At 48.2% G+C, this 12,302-nt stretch overlaps 1 protein-coding gene and 1 long non-coding RNA gene across 4 annotated transcripts in view; one reads left to right on the plus strand and one right to left on the minus strand.

The window, feature by feature from the left end:
- KDM2A (lysine demethylase 2A) overlaps positions 1–12,302 on the plus strand; it is a 151,629-nt gene that overhangs the window by 24,564 nt on the left and 114,763 nt on the right. Inside the window, exon 1 of one of the 3 annotated variants that reach the window (XM_072790082.1) lies at positions 11,563–11,726. The exons of 1 other annotated variant lie outside the window; for it this stretch is intronic. The gene's annotated coding sequence lies outside the window, so the exon portion shown is untranslated. Of the gene's footprint in view, positions 1–11,562; positions 11,727–12,000; positions 12,023–12,302 lie in introns of those variants that run through there. One more of the 3 variants, XM_072790083.1, reaches the window with a different exon arrangement.
- Positions 1,727–3,840, minus strand: LOC140612509 (uncharacterized). Its single transcript, XR_012013690.1, has 2 exons — positions 2,362–3,840; positions 1,727–2,007 (listed from the first exon to the last, which is right to left on the minus strand). It is a non-coding gene; the product is annotated as an uncharacterized lncRNA (long non-coding RNA).

Genomic DNA, 12,302 nt, shown 5'->3' on the forward strand with positions numbered 1-12,302 from the left:
CTATCCCCCGTACCTAACCTAGCACACAGTATCTGGCACATAGGAAACTAAAACGGTGAACCAACCTGTGGTTTTTCTGAATTATGCTTTGGACTCCACATCCACAGAGGAATCTGACAACATTATCAACCTTTAGTCAACAGGATTGGACTCTCAGATTTAGTCGGAGTTCTTGGTCACAAGCAAGAGATACAAACTCCAGCTAACCAAAGCAGAGAGTAATGTAATTGCAGTGTGTGTGTGTGTGTGTGTGTGTGTGTGCGCGTATGCTGGTGGAGGTGGCTCTCAGAACTCACTGGGGGCTGAAGAAACACGTATGGGTTGGTGGGAAGCCAGGGAGCTTCGCCTGGCTCAGGAGCAACATCCTGAAAGAATCTGCTGGGTCAAACCTAAGTCACAAGCCACACACACACACACACACGCACACGCACACGCACACACACCATCCGCCAAGACTGCATCAGATGAGGTGGAGGAGGGCTGGCCCCTTCAACTTCCACAGAAGGAAGACACCATACTCTCCCTTGAGACCACACATGAGGCCTCTCGAACCCTTTTTTTTTTTTTTTTTTTTTTTTTTTAAATATTTTTCTTTTTTTTTTTTTAATTTTTATTTATTCATGATAGGCACACAGTGAGAGAGAGAGGCAGAGACACAGGCAGAGGGAGAAGCAGGCTCCATGCACCGGGAGCCCGACGTGGGATTCGATCCCGGATCTCCAGGATCGCGCCCTGGGCCAAAGGCAGGCGCCAAACCGCTGCGCCACCCAGGGATCCCTTTTTTTTTTTTTTTAAGATTTTATTTATTCATGAGAGACACAGAGAGAGAGGCGGAGACACAGGCAGAGGGAGAAGCAGGCTCCACGCAGGGAGCCCGATGTGGGACTCCATCCCAGGTCTCCAGGATCACACGCTGGGCCGAAGGCAGGCGCTTAAACTGCTGAGCCACCCAGGCATCCCCTCTCGAACCCTTTTGAGTAGAGTTGGATGAGGACCACCAAAAAATGCAGTATTCATCAGCCTCTCTTCATGCTTTTACTCCCACTCTCAGGGTGAAGCTTAGACTATATTAGTCACTGCCACCCTCCTCATTCCATGCCCTCTGCCACATACTGGTCTTTCTCTGCCTAGTTTCCACTCCTCTTCTCATTCCTCCATCACTGCCTCAGTCTACTGCGTGGCCGCCAACCCTCCCCATTATCAGCCTCTGGCGACTGCTGACCTGGTGCCCAGCGCTGGTGCCTGATGCTTGCCCTATCTCTTGCCTTGAGTATAGGACACCACCCTTTCTAGTGCTTCTTGTGGCTGCCAGCATCCACCCTGGGCTAAACTCACCAGCAGCTCCTCCTCAGGACCCTTGCCTCCTGTTTCTCTTCCATCGCCACCCCCTGCCCTGCTGGCTGGGCCTTCCTGACAAAGTCACTCGAAGGCCTCTTCCATCATTTCATCCCGTTTGAGTCTTCACTCTGATGCCAATATTTGGTGTCTGTGATGTTCTCCTCTGACAGTTATTTTACAAATTCCACCTCTTCCCTGGCAAGCCCTCTAGTTGGTACCTGTGCTGTCTGCCCCTATACAGCGTCCTACTCTCACATTCATTACCTTCACCAGCATCAATAAGGAGATGGCTGTTTTCGAGACTGATTCTGGACACAGTGGAGGAAACCAGCATACGTAAGCTCCAGTCTTCAGGGGGCTTATCCCCAGGAAAGAGAATGAGACATACTCAATGGAGATTTTTAAAACCCAAAAGATTATGCAGTAAATGCCAAACCAGGTGAGTGGTTTACAGCGCTTTGGGAATCCACAGGGGGCAGCAGGGAAGGCCTGGTGTGCATGTCCAGGGGCAGAGGAGAGCTCAGGGAGGAGGGAGCCAGTTTGGAGGGGAGGATCATGCAGGAGACCTCTTTCCTCATGAGAGCGTGCAGGGGAAGTGCCAACAGTGAAGCTGCCAGCCAAGCAGTCCAGGAAGGTCAGGGTTGTAGGAGCCATAGGAGTCAATCCCCTCTAGATGATACTTGAAGTTAGGAGACCAAATGAAGACTGGGAGGGAAGGAAGAGCTAAGGGCTGAGAGCCATGCCTTGCAAAAAAGTCCAAGGGCAATGGTGGGAGAGGAGAGCTGAGCCCAAGGGAGGCAAAAACACCTGTTTATTGGTTTGCTAGGCCATCGTGGTCTGCTTTGGACTCTCCCAAACTCTCCTTCCTCACCAACCTCTGGCATGACTAGTGGTCACAGGAGATAGGCCTCCTGCAAGCACCCTACCGCTTCCCAGATCCACCCCCTTCTGCCTCTAAGGCAGTTAAGAGTGGTGAGACATGGCTTCTGTCAGAAAGAAAGGAATTGGAGTTCTAACACCTACCACACCGCCTTCTCCATTCCCAAGACAATTCCAGGGGTTTCCAGGTGTAACCTGCATCAATTTCTTGCCCCCACATCCTCCAAATAATCTCTGTGCAGCCTTTCCAGGGTCAGAGGAAGGTGTCTTGTCTCAGCTAGACCTAATCTCAGGGCCAGGCCATCCTGGCTGGCTGTTCCACACAAAGAACCTCCTTCTCTATTCCTTCTTTACTTCCAGGTTCCATCTCAAAGCTCTCTCTCTACTGTCCCCTTGCAGGCCACACACAAGCTTGTTTCCTTCCCATCACAACTTCTCCCTCTTTGCCTCCCCAATCCTGTCTTCCTTTTCTCTTGTCTTCACAGCCAAGTCACAAGAGGGAAGAGTATACCCTTGCCACCTTTTCTTCCCATTTGTGCTGGGCTCATCATATTCTGACTCCACCCCCATCTGCACAAACACTATTGTCAAAGGTGATGTCATAATGGTTCCCCATCCAGGGGCCAGCTTCCAGCTGCATCTTTCCCCTTTATCCCTCCCTCCTGCTTGACATTCTCTTCCACGCCACTTTCCTTCTTTGGGTTCTCCCTCTCTGGTCTTTCCTTCTCAGCTGTTTTCATGGGCTCCTCTTCCTTTGCTGGATACTTCTACAGTGATTCTCTCTTGAAGCAATAACCGAGCAACTTCAAAGAGCCAGACACAGTCCTCCTAGACCTATCCCTTCAGTTCTGGTCTCCTCCACTTTGTGGGCCATCTTCTTCCGCCCATGGTCTGGGTGCAGAGTCGTCTCCATTCCAGCCCTGGTTGAGCTCCAGTCTCACCCCATCCTCTTGGCCCTGCCCCTGCTTCTCCTGGATTCCCCACTTCAGGTGGGAGTGGCAGAGCAAATACAACAGAGGTAGAAGCACAGCAGTAACCCCTCCCTCTGACTCACTTCCCACTCAGTCTGTGTCACCAGATCCTGTGGAGTTGCCTTCTACCTCTCCTTTCTCCTCTCCATACCAGATTTATTGCTTGAGGCCATAGCCTCAAATTCTTTCAAACTGATAGAACACCTGAATTTCTCTCTCCAGCATTCTGCTTTTGCATGAGAGTTCTTGCGTCCATGACCACCATGGGCTGCCCCTGCCCCGAGAGTATATTCCCAGCTTGTGGCAAGCTCTGTGTGACCCAGCCTGGCCACTCATACCACTCTTCATCTCAGCCGCTCTGGTCTGCTGCTGAGTACATGAATGCCTATTCCCACCGAGGGCCTTTGCTCAAGCAGTTACCTTTCCCGGGAATGTTCCTTTTGATTATGCGATCTTAAATCCAATGTCACCTCCTCAGAGAAGCCTTCCTAATTTCTTTATAGAGTTTTCCTAATATATAATTTGCCGTGGTTCTACTGATTAACTGTAAGCTCAGTTTTATTTCACAAACTTGTATAGCACTTACTGTGTTCTAGCCACTTGTGAGGAGGGACCCCACCCAATTTTACAGATGAGGAAATTGAAACTCTAAGAGCTCTGTGGCTTGAGCAAAGTGACATATTCGCTGCACGATGCAGCTGGACTGGGAATGCAGACAGTGCGTTTCCAGGGTCCCTGCAGGACTACACAACACATTGTCTCTTGGGTCAGCCACTTGCCTGTCATGTCCATGGTATTCCCAGGGCCTATAGCAGTGCCTGCTACCTAGTAGATACTCAGTAAATATCTGCTGCCTCGATGACCAAACACCTGCTGGGATCCAAGGGAGACTGCGGGTCACTGTGCCCCATCTGCTTGCTGAATATGGTAGGAGAGGTCCTCTAGGATAGAATTTCCCCACTTTGCTGGTTCAGCATTTTTTTAAAATTTTTTTTGTTTTTTTGGTTCAGCTTTTGTTAGCTGTCCTGCTACGTCCTTCCTCCATTGTCTTCTTGGTTAACATCAAAACCCCATTTGCTTTTTTTTTTTTTTTTAAGATTTTATTTATTTACTCATGAAGGACACAGAGAGAGAGAGGGGGGCAGAGACATAGGCATAGAGAGAAGCAGGCCCCATGCAAGGAGCCCGATGTAGGACTTGATCCAGGGATTCCAGGATCATGCCCTGGGCCAAAGGCAGATGCTCAACCGCTGAGCCACCCAGGTGTCCCCAAACCCCAGTAACTTTCAAGTATCACCTCCTCCAAAAAGACTCCCTGACTGGGCACCCCTCCCCCCACAGCAGAATTGGCCCCTCCCACTTTTGTGCCCTCACAGTATCATGTACAGACCATGTATGTATCCTGCACAGACTTGATGTTCATGATGGCACTGTCCTAGTTAATACCTGAGGTACATATAGTTATTATTAGAGCCTTTCACTCTTTAAAAAGGTCTCAGTTTAGAGGATAATTTATATGGTCATTTGACAACCCCCCCCCCAACACAACGTGGTCTTGTGCACATTCATGTTGCAATCAACCCCAGTGCCAAGTACGGTGTCCTGCACAGGCTGGTGCTCTTTCTGGGGAGGGAACACATGAATGATGTTTGATCTGATGATTAAAAATGCCATCAATTTGAGTAGTAGTAGAAAAATCAGCTATCAGAAGACATGGTTTATAGTTCCAATTTCATGACTAAACTAGCCGCATGACCTTGGCTAAGCTGTTTAACATCTTTGGGTTTCAGACTGCCAGTTTTTAAAATGAGCGGGTTGGATTAAATGACCTCCAAGCTCCATGCCAGCTCTAAATTTCTGTGATTCAATGCTAATGTTCCCTAATAGATGAGGGCCTCACAGATTATTAGGAAGAAGTTAACGCAGCACCAAGTAAATGCATCAGGAAGTTCTGGGAGAGAGAAAAGTATTGCTGCAGCTCCTCAAGTATGTGGGAAGTGCTTCTACTTCTGCTTCCAGCCCCGCCATACTGTTGTCCGTCTATGCAGGATGACAGTTTTGAAGTAGCTGGGTTTTTTTTCTTTTCTCTTTAAACTGTAAGCTCCTTGAGGTCAAGGTCCAAGTTTTATATTTTAAATCTTGAGGACCCAGCAGGTAGTTAAAAACTGGCATGTATTTTGTGGTAGATGATGCTAATGGTCATACAGAGATCCAGTCAAACGTGAGACAGTGGGTGGCAGGTTTCATCAGAAGCACATTAGAGAATGAAGAGACAGTATTGGGAATTAGGGGCATTGTTCTCTTATCAATAGCAGCCAAATTATATGCCGGTGTATTAAGGAGCAACTTAAATGCATATAGAAAGAAATATGGTCCCTTCAGGAGGAATAATGTGGATTCAGAAAAAGGAAGACCTTGCAGATTCTATATTTATCTTCTAGTAAGCTGGATTTGTGAATTTGATTTGCCCAACTTTCTGAATTGGTTGACTATAAAAATGCATAAAATATAGGAAATAGTAAATGCGTACTAAATACTGAAATGAAACAGAAATTGCTTAAATATATTATAGAAAATACCAACATTTTTGCAAAGCATAAGCCTTCACCAATACAAACATATTCATTAAAAACATAGGCATTGGTAAATCTTCCATCAGTTTCAATAATAAAGGCTAAGGCATACACATAGAGTGTCTCCCACTTTTCTCATACCAATAAAATTATACAGGAATAGAAAGTTTACTAAGAATATGCAACTCACCAACAAGAAGATAATTAGATCAATGGTAGAAGAAGAACTAGTAATTGTGACAAAATCAAAACATGGCCCCCAAGCTGTGTGGCAAATCAAGTATAATTGCAAAAAGTACAACATGAAAATCTCACCTTAAATGCAGTCAATATTTTCTTGTGGTTCCCCCAGCGAATGCAAAAATAGATTTAGCCAGAAAGAAAAAGACAACTGAATACATTTCAGAGTTTAAATATTTAGCAAGCATTTTGGGGGAAAAAAAAGATTGTCATTTTAGAATTATACACTTCAAATATTACAATATAATTAAAGAGGCATTTTGGAAAAAAAAATGACTAGAGATATTAAGTTTATAATATCACATCAAAAGCTATACTCCCAGGGACTGGAGGTGGTAGCGATAAATGGAGCAGGAAGACTGGATCATAAGAGAGACTGGAATAAAGATGGTGAAGCACATGGCCCAAGAATTGCATCCTTACCTCTTGGCTGGGCTTGCAGTAGTAGGGGCTCTAGGTTCCATGAGTTCTATTCCATCTGAAGTGACAGCGCAGGAATAGTTCACCTGCAACAACTGCTGTCACATCAACCCTCTGCTCCAGAAGCCATGTGCCTCTCTTACTCTATCAAAATTTAAAACTACCTGCAAGGGTTCAGAGCCTTCTAGTCTTCCAACTCCTGTCTCTCGAAAGCGTTGCTACACTGCTTTATTGTTGCGTCAATAAACCCGGACGAACGAGTGCCTGCTATGCCTGGTGCTATTTTAGGAACTGGGGGTGCAGCAATGAAAATGAACAAAATGTGCAAAGTTTCCTATCCCCCAGGGCCCACATCCAAGTGAAATTCTCTTTCCAGATTCTGTTGTCTACATGATCTTCTGGTGATTGACTGTGATGATGATTGTTCTGTAAGCCATGTCACAACTTTTTTTTTTTTTAAGATTTTATTTATTTATTCATGAGAGATACAGAGAAAGAGAGAGAGAGAGGCAGAGACACAGGCAGAGGGAGAAGCAGGCTGCATGCAGGGAGCCTAACGTGGGACTCAATCCCAGGACTCCAGGATCACGCTGTGGGCCGAAGGCAGGCGCTAAACCTCTGATCCCCCAGGGATCCCCCACCATGTCACATCTTCATGATATGTCCTCTATGATGTGAAGTCTTCAAAAGTAAAAAGCCAAGCTTTTTAAATTTTCAAATCTCTTGTCTCCATCTAAGCATTAAATGTAGAGTTGGGCACAAGGTACTCAGTAACATGACAAATCTTTCGTGTAAGAAAAAAAAAAAAGAAATGAGAAAAAATAGGAGAACCAGCAATCCTGTCTAAATGTGTTGTCTTCTAGCTTCCATAGGGTGTTCATGTGCATTAGTCCATTTGATTCTACAATAATCTCAGCAGGAAACAGGGCAGGAGTCATTTTCTCTGTTTTTTTTTTTTTAAGATTTTTAAAATTTACTTATTCATGAAAGACACACACAGAGAGAGAGGAAGAGAGACACAGGCAGAGGGAGAAGCAGGCTCCATGCAGGGAGCCCGATGTGGGACTTGATCCCGGGGCTCTGGGATTACGCCCTGGGCAGAAGGCAGACGCTCAACTTCTGAGCCACCCAGGTGTCCCTCTCTGTTTTATTAAGGAGAGAACAGGGTTTCTATTAGGTTAAGGGCCTGGGCCCATCTTGAAGAAGAAGATGGACAAAGATCAGACCCACTGGGCAGATCCAGGGACAAGCCTAAGTGTTTAGGCAACTAGCCCCTTGGGGATGTGGCTGCAGCACTGTCAACTGTCAGGAGTTTAGCCAGTGAACAAGCATAAGGTTGTAAATAGACCCGGAAACCTTGGGGTGCCAGAAACAGCCCCCAACAAAGCACAGGTGTAGTGAGGCACAGGGCTTGGCATCTTTCAAGATCCACTCTTGAAAAAGGCAGGGAGTCAGTTCTCCCTTTTAGAAGTGGAAGTGAGGGTGGCCTGGCCCCGGGGCAAAGCAAGGCTGCTAAAGTGTGGCTAGAAAAGAGCAGGTGGATCCCAGATGCTGCTCTAGCTGCCCCAAAATCCAAAGTCAACCCCGCGAGTCAAGAGAGGCAGGTCCACACAAAGGCAGGCTATATGCCCAGAAAAAAATGGCAGCAAGGAGGCAGTGAGCCAGGGAGGGCTGTGGTCTGGTAGTCCTACAGAAGGGATCAACCATGTTCCATGAAACTTACAAGACTCTCATGCTATTCATGTTCAATGATATGACAATCTTCAGGGCATTTCTGGCTTCCTTTTTTTCTCCTGATCAATTCAGATTTTACTTCCATACTCAAAAGAAAACTTTTATCCCTTAAAACTCAAAATCACCCAGCACTCAGTTTTTTCTCTCCTAAGGTTGACACAGTGAGTATGGGATACTGATTTTGGAAGGTTTTCTGATGCATACAAATGTGACCTGGCTCCTGCCTTGAAGGAACTTATAGCCTAGTGGAAGGAGGTGGAGGGAGATGTTTAGGAGATAATAAAAAGAGAGAGCATGTGATTAACTGCCCCAAATGGATGGGTAAGGGGAAGTGGGCAAGCAAGTTCTGCTCTGCTGAGGATACAGTAGGTGACAACAGAGCTGGGAGAGAGGAACGGACACAACAGGTAAGGAGTTGGCAGGGTGATGGAAAGAAAGAAACCTCAGGAGTGGGGTGATGATGAGAGAGAGGTAGATAGAATTCAGAAAAGAGGAAAATAGAGATTAGAAACATCAGGGGCGGGGAGGAGAGAAAGGCTAGGCGCCAGAAAGGGAAAGAGGAGAAGAAGCTCTAAGTGACTACTTACACTCCACATCAATTTGCCTAAATAATGAAGCATCTTTAAAACTTTCCTTAAAACTAGAGGTCAGAGACATAGTAAATGCTCATAATTGGAGGCTATTATGTGCCAGACATTGAGCTTTAAGACATTATTCGAGAGTCAGGCATTCTTTCACTTCATTAGATGAAAAATGGAGGCTTTGAGGAGTTCATTAGGATCAAATAAATAGTAGCAGAGTAGACCTGTAGTTTCTGATGTCAAAGCTTTTTAACCACTGGTTATGCTACCTCACAGGCTAGCATAGGAAAGGAACTTCTCTATTTTGATTTAGACTTCCACTGTTTGGGACAGCCCTATTTTCTCCTTAACATTTAAGGGGTGCAGAGAAATTAGAAATAGTTTAACTTGGTTGGCGAGACTCTGCAGTTCTTCCACCCAGTAAAATCTCCCAAAAGAAGTGAGTGATCTGGATTTTGACTCTTAGAATTTGTTGGGTCTCAGCTTTGCTCAAGAAGACAGAGATTTAGGGTGCCCGGATGGCTCAGTTGGTTGTGTCTGCCTTTGGCTCAGTTCATGATGGAACTCACATTGGGCTCCCTGCTTAGTGGGAAGCCTGCTTCTCCCTCTCCCTCTGCCTGCCACTCCCCTTGCTTGTGCTCTAATAAATAAATAAACTTTTTTAAAAAGCAGAATTTGTTAATATCTTATTAAGGTGCCAGCTTATTCCAGCCAGGGATCTTACCCTCAATGTTTCTAGAAGGCACCTTTCTTTCTTCTCATTTACCACTCTGCATCCACCATCTCCCTGCAGCTATAGTTGAAGTCATACAGTTCATAGTTCTAGTGCCCGTCTTGGGGAATCACCAAGCTTTATTATTGAAAATGTCTCTTTTAGCAGTGAGCCTCAAAATACACTCTTCCAATTGTGATTTTGGGGGCATCACTGCCATCTATCTCTCATCTTTCCATGTACATCTGCTTTCAAATATTAACAAAGATTGCTTGTGGAAAATGCATTGTGTATATCTGTTTAAACGCTATTTTCATGCCACCTCCTCCATGCAGACTAGTTTTCAACTGGAAAAAAGGTGGTTGCAATTTGACAAACCTTTACTTACTTGCAGTTCTGTTCAAAGTCTTACTGTTATTGTTCTTAGAGCCTTCTTGTGTTTCCATCCAGGGTACCTACCTGGGTTAAATCTGTAGGTGGCATCTGCTGAAGATGAGCAACTCACTCAGAGTTGAGGATTAGTTACTTAAGGGGTTCGGGATATTAAGATAAAGGGCAAGACACATCGAGCTACTTCGAGAACTCCTCCTTTTCTTTGCCCCCAAGTATCCCACGGATTATTAAGACAGGTGGGAAGTAAATAAAGGCATGTATTTTGCAAATAGCAATGAGGCCTAACACTTGCTTAATCTGACTGACAATGGCAAAAGTCTTTCTCTTCCACTTAAAACAAGCTGCTGCCTTTTTCTGTACCTACAGATAGCCAGTTGCCTCTAGGACCATATCTGGTAAAGCTGGTGTGAAAGACTGCTTTTTTAAAAATATATTTTACTGTAGTCTGAAAGACTTAAAAAGGCTGTAGTTCTGATAAGGTTTTGATGAAGATCTTCACATCAGTGTTCCTGAAAATCTAAGAAGTCTGAACAAAACTAGTATCAGAACAAAGAATATTTCCCAGTGACCGGAATGCAAGAGGGTCAGACCATAATAACAAATCATTTTTTAAAAGTTTTTATTTTAATTCCAGCTTACATACAGTGGAAATGCGTTTCAGGTGTACATAACAGTGATTCTACAGTTCCATACACCACCAGGGGCTCATCACAAGTGCATTAATGAACCTTTTTTGTGGTTGGGAGTGTTGCAGTCCGCTATTGCAGAGAGCTGGACTCCTCTCTGTTCAAGTAATCAGGCAAGCTGTTTAACCTTTCTATACTTAAGTTATCTTTAAAATGAATACAATACTACCAGAAACATTAGCTTGACTCCCAAGGATGCTCTCAAACAAAGCAGAGAAGGACTTGAAAATTCCCCACGTATTCATGTAGAAAAACATCCCATAGTAATAAATAATACCTTGGGTGTCCATAATGCCTTTACCCAAGAGTTCAAACCTTGATGGAAACAGGAGCTGTCGTTATTTCAACTGTCCTTCTCGATCGTCTTCCTAAAAGAGTTGAAGGTTGTGGATAGAAGTTACATGATTCACTCCATGTTCTACCCCCCCCCCCCCGGAATTCCCCCATCCCAGAGGTTAAAGAGTAGGAAGGCAGGGGAAAAAGATCTGTGTGACACTTCTCAGTAAGAGTGTAGCGGAGCCAAGCGTCCACCCGGATGCCTAACGCCCAAGCCACGGTCCTTTATGGGATTTATAATTTAAACGGGCCCCAAAGCACGAGATTGGCTGGGGAGATGCCCTGATCGCGGCTGAGCTGCTCGCATGGCATTGCTCAGATACCTCTGGCCCGGCTCCGTCGACGTCCCCAGCCGGGTAGCCCGTCGGGCAGCTGTCGAGCCGCGGGAGCCCGTTCGTGGGCAGGGCCGGCGCGGCTCGGGCGGCCGCTGCCCCGTCGCTGACCCTCGCGCGAAGCTGCGCGCACCGAGAGGAGACATCTTCCCAGCCGGGCCTCCCGCGCCCGCCGCAGCCCGGGGCGGCGGGGGCGGCCCGGGGAGTGGTGGCGACCCGCACACCCCTCCGTGGGGGGCGCCCCGACTCGCCGGGGGCGGGGTCACGTCCCACCCAGGGCGCCGGGGGCACCGGCGCTGCGGAAACCTGAGCGTGGACGAGGAGCGGGGGCTTGCAGGGCCACCTCCCCGGGGGCCTCGGGCCCGCAGTGGGCGCGCCAGCCGCCGCCGCCCCCGGGCCGTCGCGGAGACCACTCCCGTGCCTGGTACCTGTGGACGCCCTTGTCAAGCGCCCGGAGCTCCCCCGGGGGAGCCAAGCCCAGGACAGACATGCTACTCCCGTTTCCTGCCCCTTCGGAGCGGCGAGGAGTGGGTGAGGCGGGGCCGAGCCGCTACACCGAGGAGCCCCCCGAGTCGTGGGCGAACCGGCCCCGCGGCGGGGGCGCTGGGGCCTGCCTGGGGATGGCGGGCAGGCCGCCCTCGGCCCACCGGCTGGCGGGCAAGGGGAGGGCAGCTCGGGGGAAGGCGCCCCTTCCGTGCGGCCCCTCGCCCTGGGCAGGCCCGAACACGGCGCAGAGGTCGGCCCGGCCCGGCCCAGCAGCCTGACCCCGGGAGACCCCGCTTTGAGGCGGGCAACGGCTGCTCTGGCCCAGGCCACCCGGCCTTCAGGTTGTGTGACCGTGACGCGCCAACTGGGGCAAAGGGCGGTTGAAGGGGAACGGGGCGCTTCTCCTTACTGCTTGGGGGGGTTGTTGTGCTTTGTGGGGGACCGCGGGGGGGTCACCACCCTCCCGGGAGAGGTGGGGGAGGGCCGCCGCGCAGCTGGCCGGCGAGGGGCGGGGTCACGGAGGCGAAATGTGTGTGTGCGAGCGAGGGCGTGTGGGAAGGGAGGGCGCGCGGAGGAGGATCCTAGCCAGCGCGCAGGCGCGAGCGGCGGGTCGGTCCCCAG

The sequence above is a fragment of the Canis lupus genome, chromosome 21 (assembly GCF_048164855.1).
Source record: "Canis lupus baileyi chromosome 21, mCanLup2.hap1, whole genome shotgun sequence".
In the NCBI taxonomy this organism is placed as follows: Eukaryota; Metazoa; Chordata; class Mammalia; order Carnivora; family Canidae; genus Canis; species Canis lupus.